The sequence below is a fragment of the Pseudophryne corroboree genome, chromosome 2, assembly GCF_028390025.1.
Source record: "Pseudophryne corroboree isolate aPseCor3 chromosome 2, aPseCor3.hap2, whole genome shotgun sequence".
In the NCBI taxonomy this organism is placed as follows: domain Eukaryota; kingdom Metazoa; phylum Chordata; class Amphibia; order Anura; family Myobatrachidae; genus Pseudophryne; species Pseudophryne corroboree.
In genome coordinates, this window is record NC_086445.1 from 332,028,320 (window position 1) to 332,048,133 (window position 19,814).

Genomic DNA, 19,814 nt, shown 5'->3' on the forward strand with positions numbered 1-19,814 from the left:
CCAAACAGCACATGATACAAAGAAGAAAAAAATGTGCACCGAGGTTGCTGTATGACTAAGCTAACTGACACAACCACCTGGCTCATCTAGTAGTGTCACGCAGTGGTTGAATGTTGAGAGTGGGCCACAATTGTTCGGTCCACTGACCGCATCTCTAGCACATCCCTGTCATTTTAAAATAATTCTGCAATTGGTGGAGTTATACGGCAGTACCCCAGGACTAATACAGCAGTACCCCTGGACTCATATGGCAGTGTCGACAGGATGGCACTTTTCAAAAACTAGGCCTTAAACAGCACCTCATGCAAAGATGTCGAAGAGGTGCAATGAGGTAGTTGTATGGCTAAGCCATGCGACACAAACAATTCCCACTGGAATTATACGTCCAAATCACTGGAACTATACGTTCAAATCACTGGAATTACACGTCCAAATCACTGGAATTATACGTCCAAATCACTGGAATTATACGTCCAAATCACTGGAATTATACGTCCAAATCACTGGAATTATATGTCCAAATCACTGTAATTATACATCCAAATCACTGTAATTAAATGGCAAAATCACTGGAATTAAACTGCAAAATTACTGGAATTAAATGGCAGTACCACTGGACATATACGGAAGTGTCAGACAAGATGGCAATTTAAAAAAATAGTCCCCAAACAGCACATGATGCATAGAAGAAAAAAAGGTGCACCGAGGTTGCTGTATGACTAAGCGAAGCGACACAACCAGCTGGTCCATCTAGTAGTGTCACGCAGTGGCTGAATGTCGAGAGTGGTTCCGCAATTGTTCGGTTTACTGACAGCATCTCCAGCACGCCCCTGTAATTTTTTTAAAATTCTGCAATTGGTGGACTTATATGGCAGTACCCCAGGACTAATACAACAGTACCCCTGGACTCATACGGCAGTGTCAGACAGGATGGCACTTGCCAAAAACTAGGTCCCAAACAGCAGCTCATGCAAAGATGTCGAAGAGGTGCAATGAGGTAGCTGTATGACTAAGCCAAGTGACACAAACAATTCCAATTCAAATTATACATCCAAATCACTGGAATTAAATAGAAATATTACTGGAATTATACATCCAAATCACTGGAATTATAAGTCCAAATCACTGGAATTAAATGGCAGTACCAATGGACATATACGGAAGTCAATATTTCAAAAGAAGTAAAGAGAAACTGTTGGGGCACGCTTAAAATAAAACTTAACTTTTAATTAGAATAGAATAATATTATAGTACAGAGACAAACACACATATAATACTAATACTTTAAGAGAGGGTCATCCAGAAATTTTTATCCTCTCTCCACTTGTATTTAGAATCTGAAGCCAGATTCTCAATTATCAATAAGAAAAAATGATGAGTCGGAGTATCAATTCTCCAACAAATATAAGTATTAGAGGTGACAGTGACACCCAAGATGAAAATATCAGAAATTCAATTTCAACATAATAGAAAAGAGTTCAGACATATGGCACATAGGCATTTGATATAACAATTTAGACTATGAATTTAGTCCATTATCCAATTTCTATCATAATGGTATATCCTGGTAAGGGTTTGTCTGCTATAGCTAATTATCTGGTCAACATGTATAGTAAAAGAAAAACTCTAAGTGAGTCTGTGATCAGACAAGTGTAATTGAATTGAAGAAGGAATATAGGTATGAGGTCGGTAAGGGTCAAAGGTTGCTCCAACACTTCTGCTTTTCACATGGAGATGGAGGTATTTATTACTGCACCTAATATTCCCTAGCAGTCTTCCATCTAGGTACTAATCAGGCTACTCACTGCTTAGCTTCCAAGATCAGGCGAGATTGGGCAGAACCAGTGAGATATGGCAGTAATGTCACATAGATAGTGAATGAGAGGGTGTGTGGTTATTGGCACATACCAGAAGGGGTACTTCTACTATCCATCGATATGCACAGTCTCTCTGTTACTTTCGCATTGCAGAGGAATTGTATGACTGGCATCAGGATGAGAGAGTACTGAAAAAGCAGGATACAGGAAATGTATAGGTTCAGGGCCCGTCTTCTGCTGTCCACTGTCATATAAGAATATAGCGGACAGTGGATGAGAGAGGCGGGTTACCTGGGCCTACTGAAAAAAAAGGTGTGAAATTACACAGGTATCTTAAAGTTTCCTATGATAATAAGGCATCCAAGTTTAGATTTTGCATATTATAATCATAGAAGTTGAGGGCAAAAATTAGCGATTCCCCTTAGATGCAACAATAGGGAACTGAAGTCCGCTGTTGGAGACATAGACATATATGGTCAACAAAATTTCTAACAGTGTGTTATGGTTTGTAGGTATAAATTAACCATCTACATAACAAAATTAAAGTTAAAGTGTCAGAATAAGAATAAAGAGCAGAAACCGTTGGATATTTGACAGAGGAAATATAGTAAGCATCTTCAGTATATATTAGGTACCTTAAGTGTGTGATGTCTCATCTGGTAAACAGTTAATAAAGAACACAATTATCAAATCAGGGTATCATTGAACCATGTAATTTATTGGTTCAAAGATAAATACCAAAATGAAGTGAGAAGTTTTGAAACCGGAAGTGAGGTGCTGGATACCTCTAAGAATGTCACATGATATATTCCTTCCTATCTTATGATTGGCCCTTACGATGAGACCACTCCCCCATATTGGCCATAAATAGACAGTCTTCCACTACCATCTTACACAGTGAACAAGCCACCTTCAGGTGAAACGGCCGTCTCTGTTTAGTGGTGCTGAACGGTGCACAGTTCAGCCCACTCACCTCCTGGTATAGTATATTTGACGAAATTTTGTCCATCAAATTATTTATTATTTGTTAATCTGCTATTTAGTATTTAACTATAGTGTCAAATATCCAACGGTTTCTGCTCTTTATTCTTATTCTGACACTTTAACTTTAATTTTGTTACGTAGATGGTTAATTTATACCTACAAACCATAACACACTGTTAGAAATTTTGCTGACCATATATGTCTATGTCTCCAACAGCGGACTTCAGTTCCCTATTGTTGCATCTAAGGGGCATCGCTAATTTTTACTCTCAACTGCTATGATTATAATATGCAAAATCTAAACTTGGATGCCTTATTATCATAGGAAACTTTAAGATACCTGTGTAATTTCACACCTTTTTTTTCAGTAGGCCCAGGTAACCCGCCTCTCTCATCCACTGTCCGCTATATTCTTATATGACAGTGGACAGCAGAAGACGGGCCCTGAACCTATACATTTCCTGTATCCTGCTTTTTCAGTACTCTCTCATCATGATGCCAGTCATACAATTCCTCTGCAATGCGAAAGCAACAGAGAGACTGTGCATATCGATGTATAGTAGAAGTACCCCTTCTGGTATGTGCCAATAACCACACACCCTCTCATTCACTATCTATGTGACATTACTGCCATATCTCACTGGTTCTGCCCAATCTCGCCTGATCTTGGAAGCTAAGCAGTGAGTAGCCTGATTAGTACCTAGATGGGAGACTGCTAGGGAATATTAGGTGCAGTAATAAATACCTCCATCTCCATGTGAAAAGCAGAAGTGTTGGAGCAACCTTTGACCCTTACCGACCTCATACCTATATTCCTTCTTCAATTCAATTACACTTGTCTAATCACAGACTCACTCAGAGTTTTTCTTTCACTATACATGTTGACCAGATAATTAGCTATAGCAGACAAACCCTTACCAAGATATACCATTATGATAGAAATTGGATAATGGACTAAATTCATAGTCTAAATTGTTATATCAAATGCCTATGTGCCATATGTCTGAACTCTTTTCTATTATGTTGAAATTGAATTTCTGATATTTTCATCTTGGGTGTCACTGTCACCTCTAATACTTATAATTATTGGAGAATTGATACTCCGACTCATCATTTTTTCTTATTGATAATTGAGAATCTGGCTTCAGATTCTAAATACAAGTGGAGAGAGGATAACAAATTATTGATGACCCTCTCTTAAAGTATTATATGTGTGTTTGTCTCTGTACTATAATATTATTCTATTCTAATTAAAATTTAAGTTTTATTTCTCTGACGTCCTAGTGGATGCTGGGTACTCTGTAAGGACCATGGGGAATAGACGGGCTCCGCAGGAGACTGGGCACTCTTAAAAGAAAGATTAGGTACTACATCTGGTGTGCACTGGCTCCTCCCTCTATGCCCCTCCTCCAGACCTCAGTTAGAATCTGTGCCCGGCCAGAGCTGGATGCACCTAGTGGGCTCTCCTGAGCTTACTAGAAAAGAAAGTATTTGTTAGGTTTTTTATTTTCAATGAGATCTGCTGGCAACAGACTCACTGCTACGAGGGACTGAGGGGAGAGAAGCAAACCTACCTGCTTGCAGCTAGCTTGTGCTTCTAAGGCTACTGGACACCATTAGCTCCAGAGGGATCGAACACAGGGCCCGACCTCGATCGTCCGTTCCCGGAGCCGCACCGCCGTCCCCCTTGCAGAGCCAGAAGACGGAAGAACCAGGAGAAAATCGGCGGCTAAAGACTCCGGTCTTCAATAAGGTAGCGCACAGCACTGCAGCTGTGCGCCATTGCTCCCACAGCACACCACACGCTCCGGTCACAGGTGGGTGCAGGGCGCTGGGGGGGGGGGCGCCCTGGGCTGCAATATGTATACCTTTCTGGCAAAATGCACATAATACAGTTATAAACTGTATATGTGCCTAATCCCCCGCCATAAATATTATTAAAAAAGCGGGAGAAGCCCGCCGCTGAAGGGGCGGGGCTATCTTCCTCAGCACAGCCAGCGCCATTTTCTCTTCACAGCTCCGATGGAAGGACGCTCCCCAGGCTCTCCCCTGCAGTATACACTACGAGAAGGGTAAAAAAGAGAGGGGGGGCACATAAATTTAGGCGCAACAGGTGATATAAGCAGCTATTGGGGGAAAATTAACTTTCTGTTAGTGTAAATCCCTCTGTTATATAGCGCTCTGGTGTGTGCTGGCATACTCCCTCTCTGTCTCCCCAAAGGACTTTGTGGGGTCCTGTCCTCAGTCAGAGCATTCCCTATGTGTGTGTGCGGTGTGTCAGTACGGCTGTGTCGACATGTTTGAGGAGGACGCTTACGTGGAGGCGGAGCAGGTGCCGATAAGTGTGATGTCGCCCCCTGCGGGGCCGACACCAGAGTGGATGGATATGTGGAAGGTATTAACCAACAGTGTCCACTCCTTGCATAAAAGGTTCGATGACGCAGCTTTGGGACAGCCGGCATCTCAGCCCGCACCTGCCCAGGCATCTCAGAGGCCATCAGGGGCTCAAAAACGCCCGCTACCTCAGATGGCAGACACAGATGTCGACACGGAGTCTGACTCCAGTGTAGACGAGGATGAGACAAATGTACAGTCCACAAGGGCCATCCGATGCATGATTACGGCAATGAAAAATGTGTTGCACATTTCTGACATTAACCTGGTTACCACTAAAAAAGGTATTATGTTTGGGGAGAAAAAGCAGCCAGTGACTTTTCCCCCATCTGATGAGTTAAATAAATTGTGTGAAGAAGCGTGGTGTTCCCCAGATAAGAAATTAGTGATTTCTAAGAGGTTACTGATGGCGTACCCTTTCCCGCCAACGGACAGGCTACGTTGGGAAACTTCCCCTAGGGTGGACAAAGCGCTCACACGCTTATCAAAAAAGGTGGCACTGCCGTCTCAGGATACGGCCGCCTTAAAGGAGCCTGCAGATAGAAAGCAGGAGGCTATCCTGAAGTCTGTATATACACACTCAGGTACTATACTGAGACCTGCAATTGCTTCGGCATAGATGTGTAGTGCTGCAGCTGCTTGGTCTGATTCCCTGTCAGATAACATTGATTCCCTTGACAGGGATACTATTTTGCTAACCATAGAGCATATTAAAGACGTCGGCTTATATATGAGGGATGCACAGAGGGACATTTGCCGGCTGGCATCTAGAATTAATGCAATGTCCATTTCTGCCAGGAGAGTATTATGGACTCGGCAATGGACAGGTGATGCTGATTCTAAAAGGCACATGGAGCCCAGAGGCAGGGGTAGAGGGAAAAAGCTGCACCAGACAGCCAGTTCCCAGGAACAAAAATCCTCCCCTGCTTCCACTAAGTCCACCGCATGACACTGGGGCTCCACAGGTGGAGCCAGGTGCGGTGGGGGCGCGTCTCCGGAACTTCAGCGACCAGTGAGTTTGCTCACAGGTGGATCTCTGGGTTCTACAAGTGGTATCTCAGGGATACAAGCTGGAGTTCGAGGCGTCTCCCCCTCGCCGTTACCTCAAATCCGCCTTGCCAGCTGCTCCCAAGGAAAGGGAGGTAGTACTGGCGGCAATTCACAAGCTGTACCTTCAGCAGGTGATAATCAAAGTTCCCCTCCTTCAACAGGGATGGGGTTACTATTCCACAATGTTTGTGGTACCGAAACCAGACGGTTCGGTGAGACCCATTCTTAATTTGAAATCCTTGAACACTTATATAAGGAAGTTAAAGTTCAAATTGGAATCGCTCAGGGCGGTTATTGCAAGCCTGGAAGAGGGGGATTTTATGGTGTCACTGGACATCAAGGATGCTTACCTACATGTCCCCATTTACCCCCCTCACCAGGAGTACCTCAGGTTTGTGGTACAGTACTGTCATTACCAATTCCAGACGTTGCCGTTTGGTCTGTCCACGGCACCGAGGGTATTTACCAAGGTAATGGCCGAAATGATGATACTCCTTCGAAAGAAGGGAGTTATAATTATCCCATACTTGGACGATCTCCTTATAAAGGCGAGGTCCAAGGAGCAGTTGTTAGTCGGAGTAGCACTATCTCGGGAAGTGCTACAACAGCACGGCTGGATTCTGAATATCACAAAGTCGCAGCTGATTCCTACGGCGCGTCTGCTGTTCTTGGGCATGATTCTGGACACAGAACAGAAGAAGGTGTTTCTCCCGGAGGAGAAGGCCCAGGAATTGTCATCTCTGGTCAGGGACCTCCTGAAACCAAAACAGGTGTCGGTGCATCACTGCACGCGAGTCCTGGGAAAGATGGTAGCTTCTTACGAAGCAATTCCCTTCGGCAGGTTCCATGCAAGGATCTTTCAGTGGGATCTGTTAGACAAGTGGTCCGGATCGCATCTTCAGATGCATCGGTTGATCACCCTGTCCCCGAGGGCCAGGGTGTCTCTGCTGTGGTGGCTGCAGAGTGCTCATCTTCTCGAAGGCCGCAGATTCGGCATTCAGGACTGGGTCCTGGTGACCACGGATGCAAGCCTCCGAGGTTGGGGGGCAGTCACTCAGGGAAGAAACTTCCAAGGACAGTGGTCGAGTCAGGAGACTTCACTACACATAAATATTCTGGAACTAAGGGCCATTTACATTGCCCTGAGTCAAGCAGTAACCCTGCTTCAAAACCAGCCGGTGCTGATTCAGTCAGACAACATCACGGCGGTCGCCAATGTAAACCGACAGGGCGGCACAAGAAGCAGGATGGCGATGGCAGAAGCCACAAGTATACTTCGATGGGCGGAGAATCACGTGCTACCACTGTCAGCAGTGTTTATTCCGGGAGTGGACAACTGGGAAGCAGACTTCCTCAGCAGGCACGACCTCCACCCGGGAGAGTGGGGACTTCATCCAGATGTCTTCAAGCTGATTGTAAATCGTTGGGAAAGGCCACAGGTGGACATGATGGCGTCCCGCCTCAACAAAAAGCTAAAAAGATATTGCGCCAGGTCAAGGGACCCTCAGGCGATAGCTGTGGACGCTCTAGTGACACCGTGGGTGTATCAGTCGGTTTATGTGTTCCCTCCTCTTCCTCTCATACCAAAGGTAATGAGGATAATAAGAAAGAGAGGAGTAAGAACTATACTCATCGTTCCGGATTGGCCAAGAAGAACTTGGTACCCGGAACTACAAGAAATGATCTCAGAGGACCCTTGGCCTCTGCCGCTCCGACAGGACCTGCTACAGCAGGGGCCCTGTCTGTTCCAAGACTTACCGCGGCTGCGTTTGACGGCATGGCGGTTGAACGCCGGATCCTAATGGAAAAGGGCATTCCGGATGAAGTCATTCCTACGCTGATTAAAGCTAGGAAAGATGTGACAGCAAAACATTGTCACCGCATATGGCGAGAATATGTTGCTTGGTGTGAGGCCAGGAAGGCCCCAACAGAGGAATTTCAGCTGGGTCGATTTCTGCACTTCCTACAGTCAGGAGTAACTATGGGCCTAAAATTGGGATCCATTAAAGTCCAGATTTCGGCCCTGTCTATTTTCTTTCAAAAAGAACTGGCGTCACTGCCTGAAGTTCAGACGTTTGTTAAGGGAGTGCTGCGTATTCAGCCCCCTTTTGTGCCTCCAGTGGCACCTTGGGATCTCAACGTTGTGTTGGATTTCCTAAAATCACATTGGTTTGAGCCACTTCAGACCGTGGAGTTGAAGTATCTCACGTGGAAGGTAGTCATGCTGTTGGCCTTGGTCTCAGCTAGGCGTGTGTCAGAATTGGCGGCTTTGTCCTGTAAAAGCCCATGTCTGATTTTCCATATGGACAGGGCAGAATTGAGGACTCGTCCCCAATTTCTCCCTAAGGTGGTATCAGCGTTTCATTTGAACCAACCTATTGTGGTGCCTGCGGCTACTCGGGACTTGGAGGATTCCAAGTTGCTGGACGTAGTCCGGGCCCTGAAAATCTATGTTTCCAGGATGGCTAGAGTCAGGAAAACTGACTCGCTGTTTATCCTGCATGCACCCAACAAGCTGGGTGCTCCTGCTTCAAAGCAGACTATTGCTCGCTAGATCTGTAGCACGATTCAACTTGCACATTCTGCGGCTAGACTGCCGCATCCTAAATCTGTAAAAGCCCATTCCACGAGGAAGGTGGGCTCTTCTTGGGCGGCTGCCCGAGGGGTCTCGGCTTTACAACTTTGCCGAGCTGCTACTTGGTCGGGATCAAACACTTTTGTAAAATTCTACAAGTTTGATACCCTGGCTGAGGAGGACCTTGAGTTTGCTCATTCGGTGCTGCAGAGTCATCCGCACTCTCCCGCCCGTTTGGGAGCATTGGTATAATCCCCATGGTCCTAGTGGATGCTGGGTACTCCGTAAGGACGTCAGAGAAAATAAGAATTTACTCACCGGTAATTCTATTTCTCGTAGTCCGTAGTGGATGCTGGGAGCCCGTCCCAAGTGCAGACTTTTCTGCAATACATGTATATAGTTATTGCTTGACTATAGGGTTTTGTTATGAGCCATCTGTTAAATGAGGCTCAGTTGTTGTTCATACTGTTAACTGGGTATAGTTATCACAAGTTGTACAGTGTGATTGGTGTGGCTGGTATGAGTCTTACCCTGGATTCCAAATCCTTTCCTAGTAATGTCAGCTCTACCGGGCACAGTTTCCCTAACTGAGGTCTGGAGGAGGGGCATAGAGGGAGGAGCCAGTGCACACCAGATGTAGTACCTAATCTTTCTTTTAAGAGTGCCCAGTCTCCTGCGGAGCCCGTCTATTCCCTATTGTCCTTACGGAGTACCCAGCATCCACTACGGACTACGAGAAATAGAATTACCGGTGAGTAAATTCTTATTTTTAAGCGTGCCCCAACACAGAGTCTCTCTTTACTTCTTTTGAAATATTGACATGTACTATTGACTCTGGGTGCACCACCAACAACAGTAATTCCTTGATACCGATTACAGGCATCTCTCATGCATATGCACTGTTGGTTCACAAGGTACAAATTTTATAAGAGCCCATTACAAAGAGATCTTTATAGTCCTGTGCGGCACCAAACTGACCTTTAGCATATACGGAAGTGTCAGACAGGATGGCATTTTAAAAAAATAGTCCCCAAACAGCACATATGAAAAAAAAAGGTGCAAGATGGAAATGTCCTTGAGCCACCCTTATATTGTATAAACAGGACATACACACTTTAACAAACCAATCATTTCAGCGACAGGGTCTGCTACACGACTGTGGCTGAAATGACTGGTTTGTTTGGGCCCCCACCAAATAAGAAGCAATCAATCTCTCCTTGCACAAACTGCCTCTACAGAGGCAAGATGTCGACCTTATCCTCTGATTCCTCACCCCTTTCAGTGTGTACATCCTCCTCCTCACAGAGTATTAATTTGTCCCCACTGGAATCCAGCATCACAGGTCCCTCTGTACTTTCTGGAGGCAATTGATGGTAAAGGTCTTCCCGGAGGAATTTATAATTCATTTTGATGAACATCATCTTCTCCACATTTTGTGGAAGTAACCTCCTATGCCAATCGCTGACAAGCTACCGGGTGCACTTAGGTAAAATAAAGCTAGTTTGTGCAAGGGCATCCAAATTGCCTCTTTTTCCTGACCGTTTACATACGGATTGTCTGACATGCCTACCTGTCACTCATACAGTATAATCGTCCACCATTCTTTCAATGGTGACAGAATCATATGCAGTGACAGTAGACATGTCAGTAATCGTTGGCAGGTCCTTCAGTCCGGACCAGTTATCAGCTTTCACTCCTGACTGCCCTGTATCACCACCAGCGGGTGGGCTAGGAAATCTTATCCTTTTCCTTGCAGCCCCAATGGCTGAGAAATTGAAGGAGAAGCTATTGACGGGTCACATTCCGCTTAGTTGACAATTTTTTCATCAGCAGGTCTTTGCCCCTCTGCCGGAAAGAGAGATACAACATAGGCTTTAAACTTAGGATCGAGCATGTGGCCAAAATGTAGTGCTCTGATTTCAACAGATTGACCACCCTTGAATCCTGGCAAAGCGAATGAAGGGCTCCATACACAAGTCCCACATACTTTGCGGAATCGCTCCATCTTAGTGCCTCCTTCAATTTCTCCAGCTGCTTTTGCAAATGCCTGATGAGGGGAATGACCTGACTCAAGCTGGCAGTGTCTGAACTGACTTCACGTGTGGCAAGTTCGAAGGGTTGGAGAACCTTGCACAAGACGGAAATCATCCGCCACTGCGCTTGAGTCAGGTACATTCCCCATCCTTTGCCTATATCGTAGGTGGATGTATAGGCTTTAATGGCCTTTTGATGCTCCTCCATCCTCTGAAGCACATAGAGGGTTGAGTTCTACCTCGTTACCACCTCTTGCTTCAGTTGATGGCAGGGCAGGTTCAGGAGTGTTTGCTGGCGCTCCAGTCTTTGGCACGCGGTGGCAGAATGTTGAAAGTGGCCAACAATTTTTCGGGCCACCGACAGCATTTCCTGTACACCCCTGTCATTTTTCAAAAAATTCTGCACCACTAAATTAATTGTATGTGCAAAACATGGGACGTGCTGGAATTTGCCCAGATGTAATGCACACACAATATTGGTGGCATTATCCGATATCACAAATCCTCAGGAGAGTCTAATTGGGGTAAGCCATTCTGCAATGATGTTCCTCAGTTTGCGTAAGAGGTTGTCAGCTGTGTGCCTCTTACGGAAAGCAGTGATACATAGCGTAGCCTGCCTAGGAACGAGTTAGCGTTTGCGAGATGCTGCTACTATTGCCGCTGCTTTTGTTGCTGCGGGAGGCCATACAGTACATCTACCCAGTTGGCTGTTACAGTCATATAGTCCTGAGTCTTCCCTGTTTAACTTGACCCACATGTCCTTGGTTAAGTGGACACTGGATACAACCGCATTTTGTAGGACACTGGTGACTCTTTTTCTAATGTCTTTGTACATTCTCTGCATCGCCTGCCTATTGAAGGGGAACCTAGATGGGATTGGTACCGGGGACACAATACCTCCATCAATTGTCTAAATCCCACTGCAGTAATTGCGGATACTGAATTCACGTCTAACACCAACATAAGTGTCAAGGCCTCAGTTATCTGCTTTGCAACAGGATGACTGCTGTCATATTTCAGCTTCCTCACAAAGGACTGCTGGACATTCAATTGCTTAGTTGAAGTAGTACAAGTGGTCTTCTGACTTCCCCTTTGGGATGATGGTGATCAACTCCCAGCAGCAACAACAGCAGCAGCAGCAGCGGTAGCAACAGCAGCAGTAGGTGTACCACTCAAGGATCATCCCAAGGAATCCCGGTTAGGAGAGGACTCCTCAGTCTTGACTGTGACATGGCCTGCAGGACTACTGATGTTCATGGCTGAGGAAGAAGTTGACGTTGAAGGAGTTGGTGGTGTGGCTTGCAGGAGCATGAGTACAAGAGGAAGAAGAGATTTAGGTGTCAGTGGACTGCTTATGCTCTTACGCAAAGTTTCACAATTTTACACTGACTTATGATGAATGTGCTGCAGGTGACGTATAAGGGAAGATGTTCCTAGGTGGTTAACATCCTTAACCCTACTTATTACAGATTGACAGAGGCAACACACGGCTTGACACCTGTTGTCTGGATTTGTGGAGAAATAATTCCACACCGAAGAGTTGGCTTTTTTGGTAGTTTGCCCAGGCATCACAATGGGCTTCTTCATCCCACGGACAACAGGTGTCTCCCCTGGTGCCTGACTTAAACAAACCACCTTACCATCAGAATCCTCATCGTCAACTTCCTCCTCAGTGCCAGCAAAACCCACATCCTCATCCTGGTGTACTTCAACAGTGACATCTTCAATTTCATTGTCAGGAACTGGACTGTGGGTGTTCCTTACAGCACTTACAGGGGGCATGCAAATGGTGGAAGGAGCCACCTCTTCCCATCCAGTGTTGGGAAGCAGTGGCGTAAGTTCGTCACAGTTGCCCAGAGGCCAGTTCATACCAGTTGCCCCCATCCTTATATTTAGATAAATATATGTATGTATGTATGTATGTATGTATGTATGTGTGTGTGTGTGTGTGTGTGTGTGTGTGTGTGTGTGTGTGTGTGTGTGTGTGTGTATGGAGTGTTCTGAATTTTTTTAAATATACTGTATATATACATTTCATTGTCGTTTATTTAAAATCACACATTTCTTAGCAGTCATACCCAGGATTAGAACCAACTGACAGCAGACACTTTACTGATGGAACTATTTGCTCCAGTACAGGAAGCATGAGAATTGTAACTATATGAAGTTATGTGTAATTGTCAGAGAAGTAACTTCATATAGTGAAAAGATAGCGGCAGCCATCGATTAACTTACTTCAATGGTGTCACAGAATGGGGGGAGAAGAGCCCCCCTTCAGAGCAGGAGCCCGGTGGCATATGACTCCGTTGCCTCCCAGAGTTCTGCTTCTGTTGGGAAGGTCAGCCATCACAACCGCCGACACACTTGGACTCTCCTTGGGGATTTGTGATACTATCTCAGAACGCACAGTTCTTTTCTGTGCTTTTCCCAGCTTAACTCTTTTCATTTTTCTAGCGGGAGGATGAGGGCTTCCATCATCATGTGAAGCTGAACCACTAGTCATGAACATAGGCCAGGGCCTCAGCCATTCCTTATCACTCCGTGTCGTAAATGGCATATTGGAAAGTTTACCTTTCTCCTCAGACCATTTAAATTTCTTTTTTTTTTGGTCTTTTTACTGAACTTTGGCTTTTTGGATTTTACATGCCCTCTACTATCACATTGGGCATCGGCCTTGGCAGACGACATTGAGGCATTTCATCATCTATGTCATGGCTAGTGGCAGCAGCTTCAGCACTAGGAGGAAGTGGTTCTTGATCTTTCCCTATTTTATCCTCCAAATTTTTGTTCTCCATTTTTTTTCGGGAGTTATGTAACACAATGGCCCTCATTCCGAGTTGTTCGCTCGCTAGCTGCTTTTAGCAGCATTGCACACACTAAGCCACCGCCCTCTATGAGTGTATCTTAGCATAGCAGAATTGCAAACGAAATATTCGCAAAATTGCGAATAGAAGTTTCTTAGCAGTTTCCGAGTAGCTCGACACTTACTTTGCCACTGCGATCAGTTCAGTCAGTTTCGTTCCTGGTTTGACGTCACAAACACACCCAGCGTTCGCCTAGGCACTCCCCCGTTTCTCCAGCCACTCCCGCGTTTTTGCCAGAAACGGCAGCGTTTTTTCACACACACACCCATAAAACGTCCAGTTTCCGCCCAGAAACACCCACTTCCTGTCAATCACACTCCGATCACCAGAACAAAGAAAAATCCTCGTAATGCCGTGAGTAAAATACCTAACTTTTGAGTAAAATAACTAAGCGCATGCGCTCTGCGAACATTGCGCATGCGTAGTAAGCGACTAATCGCAATATAGCGAAATTCGGCAACCAGCGTACAACTCGGAATGAGGGCCAATATGCGGCAGAGGAATGACTGATGGCTGATGTACAGGACAATGCCATTGGTCTGATGCAGGACAACACAGCAACACTGTAAGGGACTTGTTGTTGTTGTTATACTGTAGCAGTGGACATAAAGCAGCAGCGTATAACACTGTGACTGCCTGGTCATTGGAATGACTGATGGCTGATGCACAGGACACTAGCACTGGTCTTATGCAGGACAACACAGATAATTATACAGCAGCACTGAGCATATGGCAGCAGATAACACCACCACTGTGAATGGTCACTGGACTAACTGATGCACAGAACACTAGCACTGGACTGATGCAGGACAACACAGGTCATTTATACAGCAGCACTGGGCATAGGGCAGCAGATGACACCACCACTGTGAATGGTCACTGGACTGACTGATGCACAGGACACTAGCACTGGACTGATGCAGGACAAAACAGATCATTTATACAGCAGCACTGGGCATAGGGCAGCAGATGACACCACCACTGTGAATGGTCAATGGACTGACCGATGCACAGGACACTAGCACTGGTTTGATGCAGGACAACACAGCTAATTATACAGCAGCACTGGACATATGGCAGCAGATGACACCACCACTGTGAATGGTCACTGGACTGTCTGATGCAGGACAACACAGATAATTATACAGCAGCACTGGGCATATGGCAGCAGATGCCGCCACCACCACCACCACTGTGAATGGTCACTGGACTAACTGATGCACAGAACACTAGCACTGGACTGATGCAGGACAACACAGTTAATTATTAGTGATGAGCGGGTTCGGATTCTCGGGATCCGAACCCCCCCGAACTTCACCCATTTTACACGGGTCCGAGGCAGACTCGGATCCTCCCGCCTTGCTCGGTTAACCCGAGCGCGCCCGAATGTCATCATCCCACTGTCAGATTCTCGCGAGATTCGTATTCTATATAAGGAGCCGCGCGTCGCCGCCATTTTTCACTCGTGCATTGGAGATGATCGTGAGAGGACGTGGCTGGCATCCTCTCAGTTTCTATGTTCAGTGGGCAGCAAATTGTGCTGCAAATATCTGTGCTCCGTGTGCTGCAAATATCTGTGCTCAGTGTGCTAATTGCTTAATTGTGGGGACTGGGGACCAGCAGTATTATATAGTAGGAGGACAGTGCAGAGTTTTGCTGACCAGTGACCACCAGTATTATACGTTCTCTGCCTGAAAAATGCTCCATATCTGTGCTGCATTGTAGTATATAGTAGGAGGACAGTGCAGAATTTTGCTGACCACCAGTATAACTATATATATATATATATATATATATATATATATATATATATATATAGCGGTACGGTACAGTAGTCCACTGCTCTACCTACCTCTGTGTCGTCAAGAATACTATCCATCCATACCTGTGATGCATTTCAGTTTTGCACAGTTTGCTGACCACCAGTATATACCATATAGCAGTACGGTACAGTAGGCCACTGCTCTACCTACCTCTGTGTCGTCAAGTAAACTATCAATCCATACCTGTGGTGCATTTCAGTTTTGCACAGTTTGCTGACCACCAGTATATACTATATAGCAGTACGGAACAGTAGGCCACTGCTCTACCTACCTCTGTGTCATCAAGTATACTATCCATCCATACCTGTGGTCCATTTCAGTTGTGCGCAGTATATGTAGTAGTAGGCCATTGCTATTGATATATTGCTGGCATATAATTCCACACATTAAAAAATGGAGAACAAAAATATGGAGGGTAAAGTAGGTAAAGATCAAGATCCACTTCCACCTCGTGCTGAAGCTGCTGCCACTAGTCATGGCCGAGACTATGAAATGCCATCAACGTCGTCTGCCAAGGCCGATGCCCAATGTCATAGTAGAGAGCATGTAAAATAAAAAAAAATAAAGCTCAGTAAAATGACCCAAAAATCTAAATCAAAATCGTCTGAGGAGAAACATAAACTTGCCAATGTGCCATTTACGACACGGAGTGGCAAGGAACGGCTGAGGCCCTGGCCTATGTTCAAGGCTAGTGGTTCAGCTTCACCTGAGGATGGAAGCACTCATCCTCCTGCTAGAAAACTTAAAAGAGTTAAGATGGCAAAAGCACAGCAGAGAACTGTGCATTCTTCTAAATCACAAATCCTCAAGGAGAGTCCAATTGTGTCGGTTGCGATGCCTGACCTTCCCAACACTGGACGGGAAGAGGTTGCGCCTTCCACCATTTGCACGCCCCCTGCAAGTGCTGGAAGGAGCACCCACAGTCCAGTTCCTGATAGTCAAATTGAAGATGTCACTGTTGAATTACACCAGGATGAGTATATGGGTGTTGCTGGCGCTGGGGAGGAAATTGACAAGGAGGATTCTGATGGTGAGGTGGTTTGTTTAAGTCAGGCACCCGGGGAGACACCTGTTGTCCGTGGGACGAATATGGCCATTGACATGCCTGGTCAAAATACAAAAAAAATCACCTCTTCGGTTTGGAATTATTTCAACAGAAATGCGGACAACTGATGTCAAGCTGTGTGTTGCCTTTGTCAAGCTGTAATAAGTAGGGGTAAGGACGTTAACCACCTAGGAACATCCTCCCTTATACGTCACCTGGACCGCATCCATCAGAAGTCAATGACAAGTTCAAAAACTTTGGATGACAGCGGAAGCAGTCCACTGACCACTAAATCCCTTCCTCTTGTAACCAAGCTCCTGCAAACCACACCACCAACTCCCTCAGTGTCAATTTCCTCCTTAAACAGGAAAGCCAATAGTCCTGCAGGCCATGTTACTGTCAAGTCTGACTAGTCCTTTCCTGCCTGGGATTCCTCCGATGCATCCTTGAGTGTAACGCCTACTGCTGCTGGCGCTGCTGTTGTTGCTGCTGGGAGTCGATCGTCATCCCAGAGGGGAAGTTGGAAGACCACGTGTACTACTTCCAGTAAGCATTTGACTGTCCAACAGTCCTTTGCAAGGAAGATGAAATATCACAGCAGTCATCCTGCTGCAAAGTGGATAACTCAGGCCTTGGCAGCCTGGGTGGTGAGAAACGTGTTTCCGGTATCCACCGTTAATTCACAGGCAACTAGAGACTTGATTGAGGTACTGTGTCCCCGGTACCAAATACCATCTAGGTTCCATTTCTCTAGGCAGGCGATACCGAAAATGTACACAGACGTCAGAAAAAGAGTCACTAGTGTCCTAAAAAATGCAGTTGTACCCAATGTCTACTTAACCACGGACATGTGGACAAGTGGAGCAGGGCAGACTCAGGACTATATGACTGTGACAGCCCACTGGGTAGATGTATTGCCTCCCGCAGCAAGAACAGCAGCGGCGGCACCAGTAGCAGCATCTCGCAAACGCCAACTCGTTCCTAGGCAGGCTACGCTTTGTATCACCGCTTTTCATAAGAGGCCCACAGCTGACTACCTCTTACGGAAACTGACGAAGATCATCGCAGAATGGCTTACCCCAATTGGACTCTCCTGGGGATTTGTGACATCGGACAATGCCAGCAATATTGCGCGTGCATTACATCTGGGCAAATTCCAGCACGTCCCATGTTTTGCACATACATTGAATTTGGTGGTGCAGAATTATTTAAAAAACGACAGGGGCGTGCAAGAGATGCTGTCGGTGGCCCGAAGAATTGCGGGCCACTTTCGGCATTCAGCCACCGCGTGCCGAAGACTTGAGCACCAGCAAACAGTCCTGAACCTGCCCTGCCATTATCTGAAGCAAGAGGTGGTAACGAGGAGGAATTCAACCATCTATATGCTTCAGAGGATGGAGGAGCAGCAAAAGGCCATTCAAGCCTATACATCTGCCTACGATACTTGCAAAAGAGGGGGAATGCACCTGACTCAAGCACAGTGGAGAATGATTTCAACGTTCTGCAAGGTTCTGCAACCCTTTGAACTTGCCACACGTGAAGTCAGTTCAGACACTGCCAGCCTGAGTCAGGTCATTCCCTTCATCAGTCTTTTGAAGAAGAAGCTGGAGACATTGAAGTAGGAGCTAAAAGAGAGCAATTCCGCTAGGCATGTGGGACTTGTGGATGGAGCCCTTAATTCGCTTAACCAGGATTCACGGGTGGTCAATTTGTTGAAATCAGAGCACTACATTTTGGCCACCGTGCTCGATCCTAGATTTAAAACCTACGTTGTATCTCTCTTTCCAGCACACACAAGTCTGCAGAGGTTCAAAGACCTGCTGGTGAGAAAATTGTCAAGTCAAGAGGAACGTGACCCGTCAACAGCTCCTCCTTCACATTCTCCTGCAACTGGGGCTGCGAGGAAAAGGCTAAGAATTCCGTGCCCACCCACTGGCGGTGATGCAGGGCAGTCTGGAGCGAGTGCTGACATCTGGTTCGGACTGAAGGACCTCCCAACGATTACTGACATGTCGTCTACTGTCACTGCATATGATTCTGTCACCATTGAAAGAATGGTGGAGGATTATATGAGTGACCGCATCCAAGTAGGCACGTCAGACAGTCCGTACGTATACTGGCAGGAAAAAGAGGAAATTTGGAGACCCTTGCACAAACTGGCTTTATTTTACCTAAGTTGCCCCCCCTCCAGTGTGTACTCCGAAAGAGTGTTTAGTGCAGCCGCTCACCTTGTCCGCAATCGGCGTACAAGGTTACTTCCAGAAAATGTGGAGAAGATGATGTTCATCAAAATTAATTATAATCAATTCCTCCGTGGAGACATTCACCAGCAATTGCCTCCAGAAAGTACACAGGGACCTGAGATAGTGGATTCCAGTGGGGACGAATTAATCATCTGTGATGAGGGGGATGTACACAGTGAAAGGGGTGAGGAATCGGAGGATGAGGAGGAGGTGGACATCTTGCCTCTGTAGAGCCAGTTTGTACAAGGAGAGATTGATTGCTTCTTTTTTGGTGGGGGCCAAAACCAACCAGTCCTTTCAGTCACAGTCGTGTGGCAGACCCTGTTGCTGAAATGATGGGTTCGTTAAAGTGTGCATGTCCTGTTTATACAACATAAGGGTGGGTGGGAGGGCCCAAGGACAATTCCATCTTGCACCTCTTTTTTTCTTTCATTTTTCTTTGCATCATGTGCTGTTTGGGGACTATTTTTTTGGAAGTGCCATCCTGTCTGACACTGCAGTGCCACTCCTAGATGGGCCAGGTGTTTGTGTCGGCCACTTGTGTCGCTTAGCTTAGCCATCCAGCGACCTTGGTGCACCTCTTTTTTTCTTTGCATCATGTGCTGTTTGGGGACTATTTTTAAAAACTGCCATCCTGTCTGACACTGCAGTGCCACTCCTAGATGGGCCAGGTGTTTGTGTCGGCCACTTGTGTCGCTTAGCTTAGCCATCCAGTGACCTTGGTGCACCTCTTTTTTTCTTTGCATCATGTGCTGTTTGGGGACTATTTTTTTAATCTGCCATCCTGTCTGACACTGCAGTGCCACTCCTAGATGGGCCAGGTGTTTGTGTCGGCCACTTGTGTCGCTAAGCTTAGCCATCCAGCGACCTTGGTGCACCTCTTTTTTTCTTTGCATCATGTGCTGTTATGGGACTATTTTTTAAATCTGCCATCCTTTTTGACACTGCAGTGCCACTTCTAGATGGGCCAGGTGTTTGTGTCGGCC

The 19,814-nt window shown here is 46.0% G+C and overlaps 2 pseudogenes; one reads left to right on the forward strand and one right to left on the reverse strand.

Annotated features, from left to right (window-relative positions):
• Positions 1-1,744: 1,744 nt before the first annotated feature.
• On the reverse strand, positions 1,745-1,863 carry LOC135052619 (5S ribosomal RNA; annotated as a pseudogene).
• Positions 1,864-3,423: 1,560 nt separating this feature from the next.
• LOC135052321 (5S ribosomal RNA) lies at positions 3,424-3,542 on the forward strand (annotated as a pseudogene).
• Positions 3,543-19,814: the final 16,272 nt, after the last annotated feature.